The sequence below is a fragment of the Excalfactoria chinensis genome, chromosome 4 (assembly GCF_039878825.1).
Source record: "Excalfactoria chinensis isolate bCotChi1 chromosome 4, bCotChi1.hap2, whole genome shotgun sequence".
In the NCBI taxonomy this organism is placed as follows: domain Eukaryota; kingdom Metazoa; phylum Chordata; class Aves; order Galliformes; family Phasianidae; genus Excalfactoria; species Excalfactoria chinensis.
In genome coordinates this window covers 26,224,314-26,245,300 of record NC_092828.1, presented here as the reverse complement: position 1 = coordinate 26,245,300, position 20,987 = coordinate 26,224,314, and the positions used below count along the sequence as shown (strand labels likewise).

Here is a 20,987-nt window from a genome sequence, read left to right as displayed (position 1 = left end):
AGCACTCTACCAAGTTCATATGATAAATGGAGTTTGACACGACAATTAAAGATCATTTGGATCAAGTAATAACTGTCATATTCAACAAGTAGGAAGTGTTTGACTATCAATTTGGTATGTGAGCATGTGGCTGGACTCCATTATGGTTGATTCAGTGGTAGACCCTATATTAACAGCTGTACCAGATCTGATGAAGTAATTTAAGTGTCGTGAGATTAGGATATATAAACATTTCAGTTTGCCAAGATGCTGTGTAAGCAGGTGAAAGGGATGCATGTAAATATCCTTTATTTGTAAAAGTTTCAAACTGGTCTATTGTAACATATATATGGTTCCTTCATTTAGCCAACAGAAAATGTGCTGTATTTCTTTCAACTGTATAAAATGCATCAAATCCTTTCAGCAAGTTTAGATGGACTATGCTTTCTGTTTCTAAGACTTGTACTCAGTCCTCTAGAATAAACCCTGGCCTGTCTGAAGAATACTTTCTGATTATCCACAGGAGAGTATTTCTTGTATTATACTTCTTTGCATCAGTATCAAAATGCTATGTATTATACTTCTTTGCATCAGTATCAAAATGCTTATCTAGATGTCAGTTATTTGTTTAATGGAATTTCATTTTTTGTTTGTTTGTTTTTTAACAGAATTAGTCAGTTGCTGTGGTAATCTCTTGAAGAAACTAGATTAATACAGCAAAAGTATTCTCAACAATTTAACATGAGAACCATATTGCAAAAGAAACTTTCACTGATGAAAGGACCGGAGAACCTCTGGATCCTCAGGCCTCTGGTGTAGATATGGGTCTAAGGGTCTGTGTAGTACATGGAGATTAGGAAATACTGATGTAAAATTTAGATGCTGCCTAAATTATATTGAACCTACTGTTTTAACTCATCCACGTTTTCTGGAAGTGGAGGGAAGGAAAGGATGAATGTTTTAACCCAGGAGCAAAATGTTTATCTGACTCTTATACAAAGTTGCTATGTCAAGAATGTTTGTTGTGCTGTGGGAAAGTATTAAAGCTGCAAATGTGCCGTTTTTCCACATTGAAATGGTAGTTAGGAAGAAACTGATGAGTTCTAAAATTAATCCCTTCTGGGTAGATCTGTTCACTGGAATGCGTAAATGGTATTTCTGTAAAGAAAATGCAGCTGGGTGAAGATACCTTATGCAACCCTTCCTGTGAAAATTTTAGTTAAACATTTTGTGCCTAGGATACTCATCTATCTCAATATTTGAGACAACAGGCATTACTTTAAAGTGCTCTTAAATTTTCACTGCATGTGAAATGCTTGATAACAGGGAACCCTGTTTTATTTCATGATTATTTGTTGGAAGTATCCAAAGAGATACTGCGTCATATGATTTATTTAGTTATTAAGAAATTTAAGCTCAGTACTGAATTGGCAAAGATGCCACTGGATTATCTGCATTAGTTTGAAATCACTGACTCTTTCAGAGCTTAAGTTGTTGAAGGCCAGCCTTCAGTGCAAGGTTTTGAACTTGAGTCAGGCAACTCCAGCTTATACAAACTGTGAGGACTACTTGAGAATATCCCTGCTTAGATGGATTTAGGGGCTCTGGTTGATGAAAAACTTCACGTGAGCCAACAGCATAAGCTTAAAGCCCAGAAGGACAATGGAATCCTGGGTTTTATTAGAAAGGAGGTGGCCAGCAAGGTGAGGGAGATGATTGTTCCCCTCTACCCTGCCTTTGTGAGGCCTCAGCTGGAGTACTGCATCCAGGTTGAGTCCCCAACACAAAAACAATGTGGAGCTCTTGGAGAGGGCACAAAGAAGGGTCATGAAGATGATCAGAGGCCTGGATCACCTCTCCTGTGACAGACTGAAGGAGCTGGACTTTTTCAGTCTGGAGAAGAGAAGGCTGTGGGGAGACCTCATTCAGATATTTGAAGGGAGATTACAGATGGGAAGGAAATCAACTTTTTACACTGGTAGATAACTATAGGACAAGGGTGATGATTTTATACTAAAGGCAGAGAGATCTAGATTAGATGTCAGGGGGAAGTTTTTTACTGAGAGAATGGTGAGATAGTGGAACAGGTTGCCCAGAAAAATTGTGGATGCCCTGTCCCTGGAGATGTTTAAGGCCAGGTTGGATGGGGCTCTGAACAGTGTGATTTAATGGTTGATCTAGTGGCTGGGAGCCCTGTCTGTGGCAGGGAGGTTGAACTTGATAATCCGTTAGGTCCCTTCTAACCCACGCCATTCTATGATTAAGTTTCTCTGGTTAAGCTTTGCTACTCTTTTTAGTGATTCAGGTATCTCTGTTTCAGTTCTGACATATCAGCTTACAGCCTGTTCATAATGCCAGAGGTTTGTTTAATAGAACATATGGGAGCATTGGGCAGCCAGTACCATAATTATCCAAATGATTGCCCTACTTACTGCCTGTATACAAGATCAGATGGCCACTGTATGCTTGGATAATCAAGGATTCTTTCTTGCAGGTTCCTCCTGCTGTAGTTGGGGCTGCTTTCTACAGCTGACTTGTAACTATTCATTTCTGTTTTATTTATGCTGTTATAAAGATTAAACAAGATTGTACGATTACAAGTTAAACCAAATGACCATAATTATTATGCAGTGTCAGTTAACATTGTAATGTGGGTGGAAAAAAGGCACATCTACCCTACTTCTCTGTTTTATGGCAGTATCAGGGCTTTTTCAGCCATTAAAAGTAATTTTTTTTTTTTTCCCAATAGGTGTACACTGCTTTGTCCTACAGATACCATTTCATTGCCCACTTGAGCAAACAAACTTTTTGCTTCAGGGAAAAACCATCTCAGCATTTTAAGCATTTTAAGGAGTATATTTGGAAAATACTACTAAACTGTTGGTGAGTTTGTTTCACTTGTAAGTAGGTCAGTTAAAGTGGTGAACAAAAGATCCAAATGATCTCATCATGAAATACTTTTTTGTCAGACTTGTCAAGGAAAGATTAAACCCAAAATGCTGTCATAAATATTTTATATTGAAGTTTAAACTTCAGTGCACTTGTACATGAACTGTTTCATTCTCTGTACTAGAGCATCATGTGGCTGTCCTTGAAATGGGCAGTTTATCATCTCATCATTGTTCCTAGTACTCAGACCAAATTGGATCTGAGCAGACCTAGATTATGTACAATACTTCCCAATAGGAATTGCCTTCTTTGGTGATATATCTATGCAGCAAAGCTGTGAATTGAATGTTGGTGCAAGAAACTGAGGACAATGGTGATATAATTAAGATGGTTGAATGTTGCCAAGAAGAAATTTGTATTGGCAAACTCTGGAAAATTGGCTTTCAAAACTGTGTTCTAGTTAAAGAAATGTGTGATAATCCATCTATTGATAAAATATTTGATGAATCACTCTATTTTCATTCTAAGAAAAGAGAGCAGAGAAGTATTTTTAGTCAGTCTTGTTTAGAATACAGATCTTCATTGAGTATCCAGTAAGATGGTAACATTTAAATAATAAATTAACGCAATTTAACTAGGAAATTAACTCAGTTTAACCCAGCACTATAGGCAGGATCTATCAAGATTTGAAAGTAATATGTAGCACAGTGTTTGATACCTACCAAAAAAGACTTTCTTGATTTCACTGTCTTTGAAAATAAGGATTTCCCGCCAAGATTTCGGCGGGAATATGCCAGTGAGCTTATATAGACCCTGTAGTTGGGTATACAAAGCATTACCACTGAATGATCCCTAGGATGCTTCTGTCCCAAATATAATCATGCAATTATTGCACTATAACTGAAAACAAGAGTTTACAGAATGTGACAACTTGAAACTGCATGCAAATGGCAGGATATTTTCATAATCAATATGCATACATGACAAGAATATACATGCATTTATATGTGTGTGTATATACGTACCCAAGCATAAGTGTAAATATACCACTAGCAATTTAAAAGAAAGGAAACCTGGTTATGAAGTTGTTAACATTCAACATTCTTTTTTCCCTAAGGATGTAGTACAGGATGTTACTGGAACAGATGGTAGTTTCTGTCAGAGGCTGGAACATAGTGACATCATGGTCAAATGTATCCTCATGTTAACTGCTATAACTTATGGTATAACTAACAAAATTCCAGTATTTCCACTTTCTGAAGGGAGAGTGGAGTAAATAGAATCCTGTAAAACAGCAAGGCTTAGCAGTGACAGCTGATGCTGATAGTACTGGGCTGTTTCAGATGGCTGATGTGTATTTTTCCCAATGCTTTGACACTCAAAATTCAAATCCAGAAAATATAAAATGCTGTCCCTTAACAAAGAAGTAGAGCAAATCCATATATTGTATCCAAGATTAATGCTCAGTGTATGCTATATTTATGATCTCCAGTATCCTGCATGCATTCAAGCACATGTAGGTAACTACAGTTGCTTTTCAGGCTACCTATCTGCTCCTCTTTCACTGCATTCCTGCTGTCTTTTTTTTCAGAAAAGAAAAATACATTTTATTTTGTGCCACACTACCAAACTGGAAGAGTGTGTGCACTCAAATAAACCACAGTACTGACTCTGCTATGACTGATATAGGCCATGCTATGACAAAAGTAGTAAGAGAAACAAGGATTTTTATTTGTTCCCATGTAGTGTAAAACAGATATGAAACTGTAGAATTCTTAATTAGTGAGCAGTGTAAAACTGTTTAAAATTTTTGTTTAAGATTTAATAGTGCAAGCAGTATTTCATGAATATCTGGTTCATGAATCATTACTTTTTTTTTGTGGAGGTAACCTGTGCCATGCACTGTAGGTATTATTGGTACCTACTATTGATAGGTGTTTTTGGTGGTCCTGTGTGGAGACAGGAGCTGGTTAGCCTTTTCAGATTCAGGTGATGTAAAAGAGAAGATGACTACCAGTTTGTCTTGATATTCTCTCTGTTAATTAATTACAGCTGTCATTAAAGTGTATCTTTCAGGCTGAAAAGTGTTTTCCCAGCAGTGATTATATGCGAAAATTCTGCTAAGATGCTTATTTATTTCCAGAAATCTTTTTTCTGAGGATATCACTGGTGTTTTGGATCGTACCCGAGAGTATCAAATTAATGTATAAACATATATTGTTAATTTGGCTTTTGGAGAGCCTTGCTATTATGACTGTACTATCAGAGGTTAGTCTTGCTGCTATTCATTCTGAAAACCTGCTACTGATGTTTCACATTCAGTCTGTCCCGTTCAGAAAAGGGTTGCAATGACTGTGTGAATGCTAAAATCAGCTTAAAATCTATCTAATGGAACACAAACAATCTGAGAACCTCAGCATGTGCAAACTAGTGGGAGCCTCAGTGGATGCCTCTGCCAAATTGTATTTAGTTAACAGCCGTGCTTTTAAATCATGGGCAAGTATGCAACAGCTGTTCACCTGGTAGAGGAGGGCTCTGTTCTGTTCTGTGCCAAGCTGAGACTCTGGGGTTTGGAGAGGCTTTTCATTTCCTTGCAGTTATGTGTTTCATGCCTTGCTGTTATCATCTCTTTCAGTTTATTTCTCTCAGTGGTGCCAGGAACATGATACTATCTTTATTAATATATTGGATGTGGCAGCCTAGCTGAGGGAAGTGTTTTTCTGACCACACAGGTGATGCTAGCAGTTTTGGGGGTACCAGTGTGTGCTTTCTCATAAGTCCATTCACACAGTCGTATGGGTCCCCATAAGGTACTAGGCAACACCCATAATTGGTGGCAGCCCAAATTCAGTATTCAAGCAATTCTGTTCAATTTGTGCATGTCCCCATTCTATTTTTCACTATAGATGTTCCTGTCAAGTTGTCTCCTGCAAGCTAAAATTGTCTGTTCTATATCAGCCTGTCTTGATCCTCTTACTGTTACTATGAATCTGTGCCATACCCCAGCATGGGCTGTCTGAGAGTTGAGGAGCCACCGTTGTCCAGACCAGAGTCTTAAGATACTGCTGTACTTCAGGACAGAGGTGGCATATTTTTCTGAATGCTGGAATTGAATGGCTAGTAAAATAAATCTAAATAACACCTGGGATTTTAAAATAGCATCAGAACAAAGAGGGAACTGTATTTCAACAAACAGTTCTAACTGAACTTTTTCTTATTCGTGAATCATAAAGTATTAGAAGTAAAAACAAAAGATGAAAATAGTAAAAGGCAATTGGCTTCAGTCACTGGATCTTACTTTTGCCTTCCTTTAACACTACAGTATAAAACTCAGTGTCTGTGTTTCTTGTTGTTTTTTTTTTTGTTTGTTTGTTTGTTTTTTTGTTTTTTGTTTTGTTTTGTTTTTGTTTTTTCTTTCTCAACAGGTATGGTATTCTAGGACAATTTCCTTAAAATTCACTGTGGAAAGTGAATGTTATCTAGTTGCTAGGAGATAACTAGGAGATAACTGCTTATTTCCCTAAGAAGAGATCAATTTAGCTGCCTTTTGTAAGAGACCCCAGTTACGAATCTCTATTGTCACATTTCTACCTAGAGATAACAATTTAGGTAAGCTTATACATACACATATATAGATTTAAGCTAGAAGCAATTACTTCTAAGAAAACACGAACTCCTCCTTCAGACTTTTGTGTTCCCTTATGAAAGCAATGACCCAGACATCTTGAAAGAAACAAAGGAGACTTCTAATTGTTATAACCATTAAATTTATGCATGAGTAGCCCTGTACAGCTGAAGCCTGTATATGCCACATCAATAATTTAAGTTTAAAAAGCAGTACAGTGTATGACAGGTTCCCGAAATGGGAAGTATTTAGGTAGATCAAGTTGCTCATCTATTCAAGATACTACTTTCTATATTTCTGAATAATGTTGTTTAGTTTTTCACTTCTGCTGAAGAGCAGTTTTCTCCTTCAAGATTTCTCATTGTTGAGAGACAAAATTTCTTTGTTCAGTGTTCTGGCTTTGTACTCAACTCCGTATATTCAAGGACAGCACTGTATCAGTACTGATATATTATACTGGATTACTAGGAAACTATAGACCTATATCAAAAGGAAGAAAGCAAAAAATTTATTAGAGCATGTTAGGAACAAAACCATTTTTTTGGGGGTGTTCCTCTCCACCCTGTGATACCAGCTGTGATTCTTTTTTCACTCTAATGTGTCTTGAAAATATAGCAAATCCAAAAGAGGACTGTTAATTAGTGAATATTACTCAACGTAGATCTGAGTGTGAATATTACAGTGTTTGATAGAAAGTAAGGTGCTGCCTTAGATTTCACAAGGAGGTAAAAACTGAATTACTGTTAACCTCATAGCTATATCCTGTTAGAGAAGAACCAGTCTGAAATGATTCCTGTTAGTTTTGTGTTACTTGTGAGAATATGCTTGTGAAAATAGTTTTACTGAGTGTTTAATTCAGCCAGAGAACAAGGCGTTAACTATTTTTTAATCTGCAAAGATCCTGCCATCATCTGTGGATAATCTGGTGTATAATGCTCGTCTGAACATGAGAAAATGGTATGAAATGGAGTATTCAAGTATGAATTCCTCATTCAGTATGGGGCTTTAAGACCTCCAAAGTAACTCTCTGCAAAGTTTGATAAATAGCGCAATAAAATTAATAGTTTAGTTTAGTTGTCAAACAGATCCTGAATGCAACTAGAGTGTGTGTGTATGCATATTTTTAGTATATAGTGTTTCTATACCGTTTACTGTTAAACTTTAAAAGCCCTGAAGATTCAGGGAGGGAGAAAAGAGCAGCACTTTCATTTGTACAAATGGCATCATCTGCTTATTTGACTTGAGGCCTGATGCAGAAGTTACTTTCTGTAAAATATCTTAGAGCTTTTTGTGACGGGCTTCTGTTTTTATTGAAGGGATAAACTTAATGAAAAAGAAGTCTTACTTGGATGATATGGCAGTAAATATATAATTCTGCCATCATTATTTTGTTGAAGAGATAGAACAGCTGTTTGAAAACAGTATAATTCAGTTTCATTCCACACTAATGTTTATGTTTGAAGCTCTCCTGAGGGGGCATGATTGCTGTAGTTCATCTGTTTGATAAAGAGCTGTATACTGAAACTGCAGTTTTAAGTTGATCTTAACAAAAAACAGAGTACAAAATTAAGCATATGAACTTCTTATGACGGATGTGTGTGGCAGTTACTATTCTTAGCTGCTATCTCAGTGACTTGGAAAAGAATGGGATGCTGATGTTGCTGACTATATTCCCCGTCTACAACATTAAGTAATTTTAACTGAAAATCCTTCAGTTGGTTCCTGTGGCCTCTGTATACATGTGTATGCTGTACAGTAGGACTGGAATTTTAAAGGGTGTATTTGAAGTGCTCATTGCTTCAGCAGCAGCACCATGTTGGCTGAGATGCAGTACTTTTTACAATGTACTGCTACCAGGTAATGCAAGCAATACTAGTAGAATTTTTACAGAAAAATAATTGAAAGTGAGTGCTGGTGTTTTTGAGGCTAAATGTTAGTAGAGTCCATTGCATTGTTAATATCTGAAATAAACGAGTTTTGTTCTTTCTTTAATCTTGCACTGAATCTAAATGCTTTGAAAACAAGACAGAATGACTTTGGATTTTGGACTGTTGAATTCTGTAGTACCCTATCACATTCAATCATTTAGCAGTTTCTTTATCAGCACAACTCAGCTATTCTAGGAGTTATGCTGAGGGTTTAGGAAACAATCATGTTGACATATGATTTCTGTTTCCACGACCTATGGTTTAGGGTGGTATATGAGATCAATAAAAAATCCTGAATTTAATATTTTTTTGGCCGTATGCTTTTAGGTATCTGCTAGATATTGTAACTTATGAAGCGACAGGTATGCCATACAGGTAAATGTCTTCTCTGTGTATTTGTGATTTTAGGAATTGCTACAGATAGAACAGCTGACACGGTATATATTTAGTCTGTCGAACTCCATTCTGATGCTTCTCAGTATTTTTAAAATGGTGTTTTTGGAAGTGGTCCTCATTTGTCTTCCTATAGGTCGTCTGATTTTATTCTGTAAATATACTCTAATGAGTTAGATTTCAGCACTGCCTTCTTTGAGGTGGGAGTGGGAGAGAAAACACTTTGCTAGCAAGTATTAGAACTATGCTGTTGATGACATACTTTAGATCATGTTTTCTTGTGATATATATATATTTTAACAAGATTATAATGTTGGATAGTAAAATCAGTTACTGGAACACAGTGCTGTTTTGCTACAGTAACATAAGATTAAAGCTCTTGTAGGCAGCATTTTAATCATCACATTAACAAATCAGAAGACAAGCATATTGAAAGAATAAAAATTGGATAGAGAGAGGTAGAGGAAAAAAAGAGAAAGTCAACCCAAAAAGAAACATTCTGAGGAAATAATACATTATACAACCTATCATTTATTTGTCCCAAACTTTTGCATATAAAAATTATTTTTTAATATAAAATGCCTATAAACTAGGGAAAAAAAAATGAACATTTTTTGTCTTAAAAGCTAGCTAATTTACTCATTACTGTATTTGTTTTGTATGTTAGTAAATTGAGCTGATAATCAGAATGCTAGATTTCAAATACTGTTCTTAGCTAGGGTGAACTGTTTCTTCATCAATACTGAAAATGTGGGGAAGATGTTGTGGTATAAATATGGAGCTACTAGCTTACACACACAGTACTGAGAACATGTGAATGATAGTTGCATAGTTAGGATGTATAGACGCAGACAAGACACACCTGGTCAATGGAAGTAGTGAACTGGTAACTTTCAAGATCTTCAGTAGCAACTGGAAAAAGTAAAGACTCCTTTAACTAGTTATAATTCAATAGTTTTCTCATAGTTGAGGTAATAAATAGCTCAACTGTCATTTAGAATTTTAACTATTGGTATTTCTGACACCAAATTCTGTTACAGCATATTAATAAAATATATTGGGTAGTTTCTCACAGCTCAGAACTCATCAGTGCTATTTCAGAGTATTCCTAGGAGAAATCTGAGTTCCTATTTGTCACACACTTGAAAAATATTGACTTTGGGGGCATTTTAACATTTTGTTGTCATAGCAATGATTGATTATGGTATGTGTACATTCTCATTTGTCCAGTATGTTAAGTGCATGTCTGTCTGTCCCCAGCTAGATTTCATTGATTCCTTCCATGTTTCTCAAGTCCCATCACAGTTTGGACCTCAAGAGTCTAGTAGTAAGCTAACTAATATTAAGCTGGGGGGAAAAAAAATGGACAGTAACTTCAGGCTAGAGCATCTTCTTTTAGAATACTATCTTAAGGGATCTATCAGTGTTAACAATTTCATCCAGGTATAGTAGATGCTGCTGCAGTATCAAAGCTTTGTCCTGACACCTTTTCGTTCACCTTAAAATGATCCACAGTATTGATGAGAAAACAGTGTTTCGTAAAATTCATTACTTAAATCCCAAATCATTTGTATTCTTGGAATTTTGACTCTGTGAATGCTATGTAGTATTAACAGTAAAACTGCAGTAACAGTAACCATAAACATTTTTCTGTTACACTTTTTTAATCGAGTGTAGATTGTCCTTGAGATGTATCTGATCCTTAACAAGCCATTTCTAGGGACAAAAAATGAAAAAGTACTACAGCACTAGCTATGTTTTATGAAAAAAAACTTACCCGCTCCCTATACCTAACTTTTAAAATCTAATAACTCAATGTTATAAGAGCCTATTTAAATAAATTGAGATGTAATGGAAGGCATTATCAATTCAAAACTGTAATTAGAAATGAAAAATAATATTTCCTTTCACAATTATGTATGAACAAAGGCTATTTGTTGTGTATTAGGCGAAATACGGGAATATCGGGCTGTCACGCAACAGGCCCTTCCCCTTTTCTGGAAGGATCGGTGACGTGTACAAGATAGGCGTACACGAAGAGCATAGTTTATATAAGTGTGTGTTTGCTTTAAGAAATTGCCATTTTACCACTCACCTTCTTGGTGTTACTTTGGTAATTGGCCCAGCTGCGGACTTCTAGGTTCATAAAGTCATTAGCGGCCGTAAAGTCTTCAGGCTATTATACAAAATAATCCATGGGTATATGGGGTTCACTGATGTCTTAGTCTGCAAATGCTGCAGTGAATTATGTTTCAGTTGGAGGAAAAATGAATAAGTGTGTAAGAAGCTGAGAGTAGGGGTTACATTCAAATATGCTCAGAAAGAGCACATTGATAACATTGATCCTTGAACAGTCATTAAAACTATTGCAACTGTATGAATAGTTATGTATGCTTGGTAACATCAAGAATTCTGTGTATAAGAGCAGAGGAAAGCTCTCAAGGCAAGGGATAAGCGTAGAACCTATAAAATGATCATTTTTTTTTATATATCTGCCAACTCAGTTTCTCTATTTGTGTTGAATTTTATGTCTGTATTACTTTCTTTGAGAGGATGTACACTTTCTTAGTTCTGTGCATCACACAGAACTTGAACATAATTAGATATATCTAAGGTACAGAGAAATAAGTGCTAGATATCAATATTCAGTAATATATTTGATTAAAAAGAATAATTTATATTAGTGGTTGCTTAAATCTCAAGCCCAAAATAATTAAAATATGCGATGATATCAATACTTTTAAAATAAAGTCTCTGTATTAATATTATTCTGAAGTGACAATTGTGGCAAATATTTAGATGTTATTATTCCAGATTTGTTAACATCCTTTAGTTTAAATGATCATAAGAAGTTAATAAAACTTCTGATTTTGTCAGTGAAGTGGCTTCTTAACTGGTATATTTTATGGAAACATGGCCGACTTTGATCTACTATACAAAATAAAAGTATCCATTACGCTCTTCTCCCCATGTAATGAGTTTATGTAAAATAAAGTAGTTGCACTGATTGGTACTCTTACTTGAAAATGATTTATTTCCTGTGGCTTTGCATAAAAGGGTGACAAAGCGGAGCTCAACTTCTGCTAATGCTCTGAAATATAAATCTTTCTTTTGCTTTCTAGGTCATTATAAGCACTTATAAAATCAAGAGTGTTAGGACTGGAATTTAGGATTTATTTATATGCTGTTGTTATGTTAAGCTATTAATAGCTATGTAGGTTGCTCTGAAATTAGTCCCTCCTATTAATTTCTGTAGAAACTATAACAGATAAAAAGAGCAGAATAGACACCTGATAAAGCAAATTATCAGCTAAAACACTATTTTTCAACATAGTCACCACAAGGAGCTATGCATTTTTGTCAGCAATGAACCAGAGCCTGTATGCCACACCAGTGGAGGTGACCCACTGTCACTGTCACCACTACTGAAGCATTCCACTCACCATCTCACCACATGCACTGTTTAGTCTCCATAAACATTCAGCAAGCACTGATGAACGTTGGTAGGTGTCATTATTTCTGTAAGGAGGAATTCAATGGCATACCTTTGCTTCATATGCACTTTAAATAAATATGCCATTTTTTTTCAGATAGCCTCTCTTCTGCTATCTGTCACACGTAAACAGAATGTAACAGAATATTGGTGGGAAGGTTCAACCTCTATTGCTGTACCATCACCAACTGCCTATGGTGTTGTGGGCCAACATTACTTTCATAGCAATCCTCACATTTTCTTGCTATATATTCATCTATCTTCACTTTACTTGCTTCCTAAAATTATCCTACGGTAATCTGAAAGATGAGATGTTACTTAAAGTAATGAAGTCTACAATATATAATAGAAGAAGCAATCAATCTCATTAGTAGTCACTACATTATTTCATCTGTGATTCTTGTGGAATGTAAGTACACATCAAATAAACTACTCTAAATGTATGCATTGAACTCATGCATTTTTCCTTAAGTGGAAGTGCTAGAGAATGAATTTACTACAGAGAATTCTACATACACTCTGAACTTGTTGTATGAGCTTCACAAATGGTATAAATAACAAAAGCTGTTTCTGCATCTCCCTGTGGAATGTAAATAGCAACTGTTGTTTACATGCTTACTGCCTGGAGCCCCAACATGAAGCTTCTGAAAAAAAAAATCATCTTAGTAATATCCATCCCATGGTGAGAGTTCTGCTTTCTAATCTAAGCTTTATACTGACTACTGAAGGTCTCCCACCCTCAGAATGAATGAAAAATATTACCATTACAGAAAGGTTGAACCACTTACTTTGACTGACATCCTTCTAGGATTGAATGGTCTCCTTGGTGGATGAGGGAAACTCTGTTGACATAGTATACCTAGACTTCAGCAAAACCTTCAATACTGTCTCCAACACTGTGTCCCAATGTATTCTCCTGGAGAAGCTGGCAGCCCATGGCTTGGACAGGCTTCTGGTGCAGTGGATGGAAGACTGTGTTGAGGAAACGGACCTGGGGGTATTGGTTGACTCTCAGCTGAACATGAGCCAACAGTGTGCCCAGGTGGCCAAGAAGGCCAATGGCATCCTGGCTTGTATCAGAAATAGTGTGGCCAGCAGGTGCAGGGAGGTAATCATCCCCCTTACTCAGCCCTGGTGTGGCTGCATCTTGAGTACTATGTTCATTTTTAAGCCCCTCACTACAAGAAAGGCATTCAGTTTGTGGAGACTGCTTAGAGAAGGGCAGTGAAGCTGGTGAAGGATCTGGAGAAGAAGCCTTATGAGGAGCAGCTGAGAGAGCTGGGTTTGTTCAGTCTGGAGAAGAGAAGGCTCAGGGGAGACCTTATCTCTCTTTACCTGAAAGGTGATTGTGTTGAGGGGCTAGTCATAATTTTCTGCCACATAATTAGCATTAGAACTAGAAGGAATGGCCTCAGATTGCACTAGGGGAGGTTCAGGTTGGATGTTAGGAAGTACTACTTCTCCAAGAGAGTGGTCAGGTTCTGGAAACGGCTGCCCAAGGAGGTGGTGGAGTCACTGTCACTGAAGGTGCTCAAGAAACATTGAGGTGTCATACTGAGGGACATAGCTTATTGAGAAACATTTGTGATAGGTGGACAGTTGGTTCTGGATGATCTTCGAGGTCTTTTCCAACCTTAGTGATTCTATGATTCTATTAGTTTTCTCTTTCGCACTAGCCTTAGATTCCTGTCTATAGGTATCTGGTTCTTGCCTGACAGTTTTACCCACAATGAGAACTTTTTGATTGCTTCTGAGCTCTTCTCTACCACTTAATTCCAGATTGGTACAGTTATTAAGGGGGTGGTAGTGAGCTTGTAGAAGAAGAGAACTTGTAGTTAGGTGTATTCATGTCTAAAATGTTGGTACTGTACTGCTTTGAGTAAAATTACAAGAGTAAGTGTGAAGAACAGCAGATCGAAATTATACTCTAGGACATAAATTCAGCATGATTCTTCTGTTTTGTTTTGTTTTAATCATTTGTTTTGCTTAGTTGTTTTGTTCTTAATCAAAAAAGACATTCGTATTCAGTTTTAACTGAATGAGTTCAGTCTGCAACATCAAAAAAGAAAAACAAAGAAAACCTCACAAGAACCAAACTTTTAGGACAAACAAATAAAAATCATTTAGTATATCAATTATATAAATTATGTCATGACCTTGCAGTATTATACATTTACGATATTCTACTGTTTGTATATTCTGTTGTGCTAAATCTTGTATCTTGAGTCAATGTGTGTTTGGCTTGTTTTTAGAGAAAGTCAAGGAACTTTACGTATTAGTTTTCAAGGATTGTTTATAAATAGCATAAACTCATGAATATTCCATGTAAAATGTATTCTTTCCTGTACAGTGTTTGAACTCATTAGACTTACATCTATACTGTAGTCTACTAGCCACTCTTCTCTGGCATGATTTCACAGCTATCTTTCATTGGAACCTCTTTGCATGCTTTTCTTCATGCATCTATTTAACATCATTACATAGAGGCAGTCAATAGAGCATTCATGCAGTAATGAATAAATTTTTGTCAGCATTCATTAGCACTTTTAAGGATGCAAAATGCTTAAACTGGAATTAAGTCAGATCTCTTCTAAATACTTGTTGCAGTCTAGCAGTACATGCATGCTGTTATTTGAGTAGGCACATAAATACAGGCTGATAGACTTCTTTTGGTGTTTTTGTTCTCCTGTGCAATGTAGGGGGATATGGCACGGTATACAATGGTATAACACAGGCTGAATTTTCTTTAGTCTTAACAGTCCTCTATCCACACAATTCTGTGACGCTCCAAAATATTTTCTCAACATATATACTTTTTAGACAGGTGCACTCTAAAACTCTCCACCTACTGTAAAAGATATTTCCTGCTAAGAATTATAAAAGAAGACATCTGGATTCAGCAGTGTCTCTGTAGCAAATTCAGTTGCAGGCGTGACTGCTGCAGTTGAACCAACAGTATTTTTATTGTTTGTTTTTTTTTGACTCAGTAGAGAAAGAAAGTGTTTTTTTGTAACTTAATACAGTTATTGTTGTACCCTTTTATGGCTACATATCCAGTGTTCTTCCCATAGATAAGCTGCATCTTCAGAAGTGGATGTTTTAGGTACCAAGTGGAATGCAAACAGCTACTGCTACGTGAGGCAGTGAGTGGGGGAGGGATTTACAGCAGTTGGAAAGCCGAAGTTCAAAGTGGAGAAGCTACTCTCTGCAACACTGTTTGAACAAGAGGTACGCTTAGTCTGTAGGAACCAAGTCAAGGGGCAAAATAGAGAACATGGAAACTAACTCTACAGAGGAAAATAAATAAATAAATAAATAAATAAAAATAAGATTACACTGACTTAAGATGTGATCTCCAGGATCTAGTGGGACTGAGGAATGAGTAACTTGAGAGCTGGAGTTTGGCATACAGACTGCTTCTTCCATATTGTCAGCTACTGGTTACTGGAATGGAAAAGTTGCAGTTCTGTGTTCAGACTGGTGAAATAGTAGATTTTCATTTAAGTCTTTGTTTTTACGCCTACCAGAATTTGGAGGACTACTTGATTTGGTTGCAGTACTAGACTGTTTGGTTACCACTGTGTTTAAAGTGGGGGAAAGAATGCTGAGAGAGGACGAGAAAGAGAAATTGGAAAATTGTGGACCTGTGTAGTTATGTGTGCTTATTAATGTGTTACTCATATCACCATTATCTGACAAAACCAATGAGCAATAGGAAGAGTGAAGGGTAGAAAGAATTTAAATGCAAAACAGGAACAAAAGATCTACACAGTTATATTGTAGATGTCAGTAAGAACACTAGTTTTCTTGTGCTGAACATTAAACAGAATTTTTCATTGCTGATACTGTGTATGCATCAATTCTATACTCCACCTGCAGTGCACTTCTCCTAAAAAGGAGCTCATTTAGTGCTTGTATATTTACTTTTATCTCTATTTGGTAAGTGGAAATTGAAGCTTAGATGTGCTCAATACATAACACTGAATAGAAAGCTTCAAAATGTAAATTCAATCACAGCACATTTAAGAAATAAAATTAAAAATTAAAAATTGAAGTACATTTGAGAGGATGAGGTGCATGGAGCTGGTGAAAGCAAGTCAAAAGATGAAAGAAAGAGCATTCATGGCACTTGACTTATAAAATTAGAAAACAGTATAGAGCCAGATGCAAGTGCTATTTTTCCTAAACACAAATGGCCTTGCATATACTGATCTTTCTGGATATAAATTTTATGTAACTTCTGCATCTTGTGGAGTTAATTCAGAGGGAGACCGTAACAGGTCAGCAATCAGCACTCACCCAACTGAGAGGAGAAATAAGAAAAAATAATCTTACTCTTTTATTTAGATTTAGGCCTCTGAGTCATTCATGTGCTGTGATTTCATTCACTCTGAAAAAAATAGCACAATTATAGGTAATCTTTGCTAAATAACTGCTCATGACTTTGGCAAAGACATGTGCTCCATATTACTTGAATATTATTGAGGGATAGAGGTGATAAGTGTGAATTTAAGTATGGATTTAATATATTGAAGATAAAGTTAAAACCAAGAATAAGATGCTGTTGTCTAGAAAGCCAATTAAAAATTATGCTAACACATCATAAAACAGTTTTTCTTCTTCTAAAGTAATACCTTCTCACCTATGTTTAGATAGTCATTAATTCAGATGAATGTGATAGAAATATGCCCAGTATTACATTCTGCAAAAAATTAAGCATCTGATGGGAATCTTGAAGGTTTACTTTTTCTTGAATTAGGATATTTTCACTTGAAAGTAGAAGTTGGAAGATGAGATAAATTTTATTTTACTTTCACTTCCACATGTAATTGTTGTGTGACATTTGGGTTGATTGCTCAGAACCACAAAAACCATAACAGCATTCCTGTGAAGTCTGCCAGGAATATGTTTCAGTAAAAGTTTGTTTCTATACGTACTTATAGGTGACTTAGAGTGTGATTCTGGTATGTTTCAGCATATTAAGTAAAATGCCCATGAAATTCTGGTGCTATAAGAAACTTAAGTGATCCAGTAGCTGTAGCCAGTAACTATACCAGAATGCTATAGACTTTTTTCTGCCTAGGAAATAGAACTGCAAGCACAGTGTAGTATTCATTTCCAGAAAACTTATTGGCTCAGCGATGTATTTTGAGTATTTTCACATTACTTGAAGACCTCTTCCTGTACTGAAAGGTAATATATTATATAAGGCCATTTAAGATAGGGGAAGCTGCCTTATAAACACATAATTCTACATATGATTTAAATCATAGCTGCATGTAGCTTATCTGAAACAGAGCTCCACAACCCAAGTTATTCAGAGGTGCATGTTTCTGAGTATATACAAACAGAAATGAATATTTCAAATGACTGTGAATTGGCACATTACTCTTAAGAGCATTCTTATTTGAATAGCTTTAATATACATACATGAAGTGTCAGTCATCCATGAATTTTGCTGGTGGAGATCCATCAGTCAAAATCAGCTTGCCTAAGTAAAAATGATTTAAACCCAGACTACTGCTCAGATGATATGGCTTATTCATTTAATTTTTTTTTTTTAAAAATGTTTGCTAGGAAATGTTTGCAATATTTCTTTTAGCCTTGCTGGCTTTTAAAATTATTAGATGCTAAGCATAATTATGTTTGCATATTTGTAGGAGCAAAATAAAAGGCATTCTGATAGTACAAATACTAGCAACAAACTACTTGAGGAATTACTGATGGAACTTGCTATAAGACAAGCCACATATCATGGTAATTGAATCCTTTAACATGAGCGTAAACATCATCTTTATAGTAAAGAATTATGTAGGACATCATATTTCTGTGTCAGTTCCCCAGAAATAAAGGATAAATCATCCTGGGATTCATGGCTTGTTTGATGGAATAGTATGCTTTCACATGTGAGGTGCACTTAATATTGACCAGCACCTTGGAAGATGGAGAACTTTGAGACAGCAACATTTTTCACATCCTGCCTGATCTAATTATGGATCTCACATCAGCAATATCAGCCAAATATTCACTGCTTTTTCTCCTAGAGGAGAAGGTGCATGTGCATTCTGCTACCAATGTTTCTGGCATGAACAACAAAGCAATTTTTAAACATCACAAAGACTCCTATTTGTGCCCCCCATCTTCCCCATAAAGAACTGAACCTAACAGCAGTGTGTTTTTACATTATAGGAGTGAATAAGAGTGTGATATGGTTAGTAAACACTGCTTTTCTTGACACTAGGTGAAATTCAATCTGCTGTGTGAATTAGATGTTGGTTCACAGCCAGAGTAAACTGATGTAGCTCTGTTGACAGAGCTGCAAAGGAAAGCAGGGTGCAATAAAATGTCTGGTGCAGCGAAAGGCCTTAAGATTTCTTTTTAAGCACTGAAGCAAAATGTGATCTGTTGTCCCTGGAAAAATGAAGAGGATGTCTGGCAGCATTCAAACTTGTCCTGTCTGGGTAGACTTCTTGTTCAATCATGAGAGAAGGCAACCTACTCACAGTTCTGATGTGCTTTTGCAAGATTTCTTGAGTACATTTGACATCAAGAACTGTGATACAAGAGAACTGTGATAAAATGGAAGGGATGAATATAATGAATCACAATAGTAATTTGCAAGCTAGCAACTCAATATTTGTAAATGAGATACTACATAAAAACAGGAGTTCAAATATGGGGAATCACTGAACCACTGAAAGGAAATAATAAGTTTTCAATGTAGAACATATGCAGGAGCTTAGTTAAAAAAACAAATTCTATAATGACAAGACTTTGTTAAACAGCTTATCTGCATATAAACAAATTGCTTTAAAAAATTCACCAAATGCAACAGCTAGTCATTTATTAATATAACACATAAACACAAATGTGTCTTCAGTTGGGAATACTTTAGTATCCAGTCATAAGGAATGACATTAGATTTAAGAACAGGAAGTTACTTTTCACAGGGGTAACACTGAGAATTTTCTCTTTGCTTTATCAAATCCTTCTTACACAGCATTTAAGCATCCTTTTTTTTTTTTTTTTTTTTTTTTTTTTTTCCTTTTTAATGATATTTGTTTCTATATGCACTCTGAGACTATTCTGTGTTCATCTGGCAATGTTGCATGCAGAGAAGTAGCATATATTTTGTGCAAAAGCATTTCTGTCTCAAAACATAATGCTTTGGGAGAAATCAATGTATCTATATGTAGGTATTTGGTGCCACTTTGACATCTGCAATGTGTGGAAAGTCCTTGTGGAATCCTTCTGATGTGGGAGGTGGAATACTTAGTATTAAAGTGTCACCAGACCCATGTTAGGGACCTGCTACCGAATATATTGGATTTTGGAGCAGGGTACTACAATGCTCCTGAGGAAAAGGAGGGTCAGCAGAAGCTACTGTCTTCACCCCCTAGAGGAGCGTGTTCTGTGTGTTCCAGTGTGGGAAGTCTTGCTCACAACTGAAAAGGTTATTGCATATCTCACTGGCATTTTCTTGCCCCTCACGAGGAGATGTATGCTGTGATTGATAAATGACAGAATGGACCGTCTTTAACTCAAATACCTCCCTAAGTCCATCCAATATAGGAAAAGGAAAACAAACAAACAAACAAAAACACAGTATATTTAAGTATTCTCTAGGCATTTGAAAATCACCTTCTGAACTCCTCAATATGAGCAAAATGGTCAGCTTTTAGTATCCAATAATATTCTGTGGAATTCTTACCCCATCAAGTTCTGTAAAGCAGAAGAGTAAAATCACCTGTCAAACTACGCAGGGTATAAAAATGAGCCCACATATACAAAGAAAAATAATTTTCTATGGAAACTGCTATTCTAAGCATAAATAAAGGACACACACAAATTGTTAACCTGTCTTGGAGCTTGTCAGATTTACAAGATTTTTTCTTGTTAACTGAAAATATAGCAATAAAATACTATGGTTTAAAGTTTTTCAAATCACATACTAAACTGGACACTAGCCTCTTAAACGCAAAAGCTTAAAAAACATTTTCCATTCTTAAGAGTCATGGTACGTTTTTGTATCTAATGAAGTGTATTTCATGGAAGTTGAAGAAATGATATATAAAGTTTGTGCAGACACTTTGCCAACTAGATAATCTCCATCTTCTAATAGGGAATCTTAAAGAAGATTGCAATCTTCATTTTTGAACAGAAATTGTATGAAATGTCATTCATAAAATGTAGATTTATGTATGTAAATGTAAAATTACTTGAAGATCAAAAAAGTATGTGAAAGATTTTCCCAGTAAGGACAAATAAACTTGTTAAAGAGCTATAAGCAGGTCTTGAATGGGATATAGTATCATCTTGTTAGAAGGCAAACAAAAATCTGTCAAGGCAATTCTGCAAAATAATCTTTATTTTTGTCTTGAAATTTTTCAGCTCAACACAGGCTTCTAAACAGAGGAGCATTGACTTTGACTTCATTATTCTAAGCTTTTGTGTTTAATGAGATAAGAATTCTACAGTAAATATATTTGAGAATGTTAATGCAAAATAAAATCATTTTAAAATATACCTTGCTCAGCATCTTACCATTGGTAGGAGCAGCAGTGGTCCTAGAACAGATAAGATAATTAGTTGCCCAAATTGTGTTTACTTACCAGGGCTTAGAAACTCTAAATTTTTATGTGGGAGGTGATTTTCTTTATAATGTCCTTCTAGAATGATA

General features: G+C 35.9%; 1 protein-coding gene across 9 annotated transcripts in view; it reads left to right on the top strand.

Annotated features, from left to right (window-relative positions):
- SGCZ (sarcoglycan zeta) overlaps nt 1-20,987 on the top strand; it is a 329,077-nt gene that overhangs the window by 67,485 nt on the left and 240,605 nt on the right. The gene's annotated exons all lie outside the window — the stretch shown is intronic.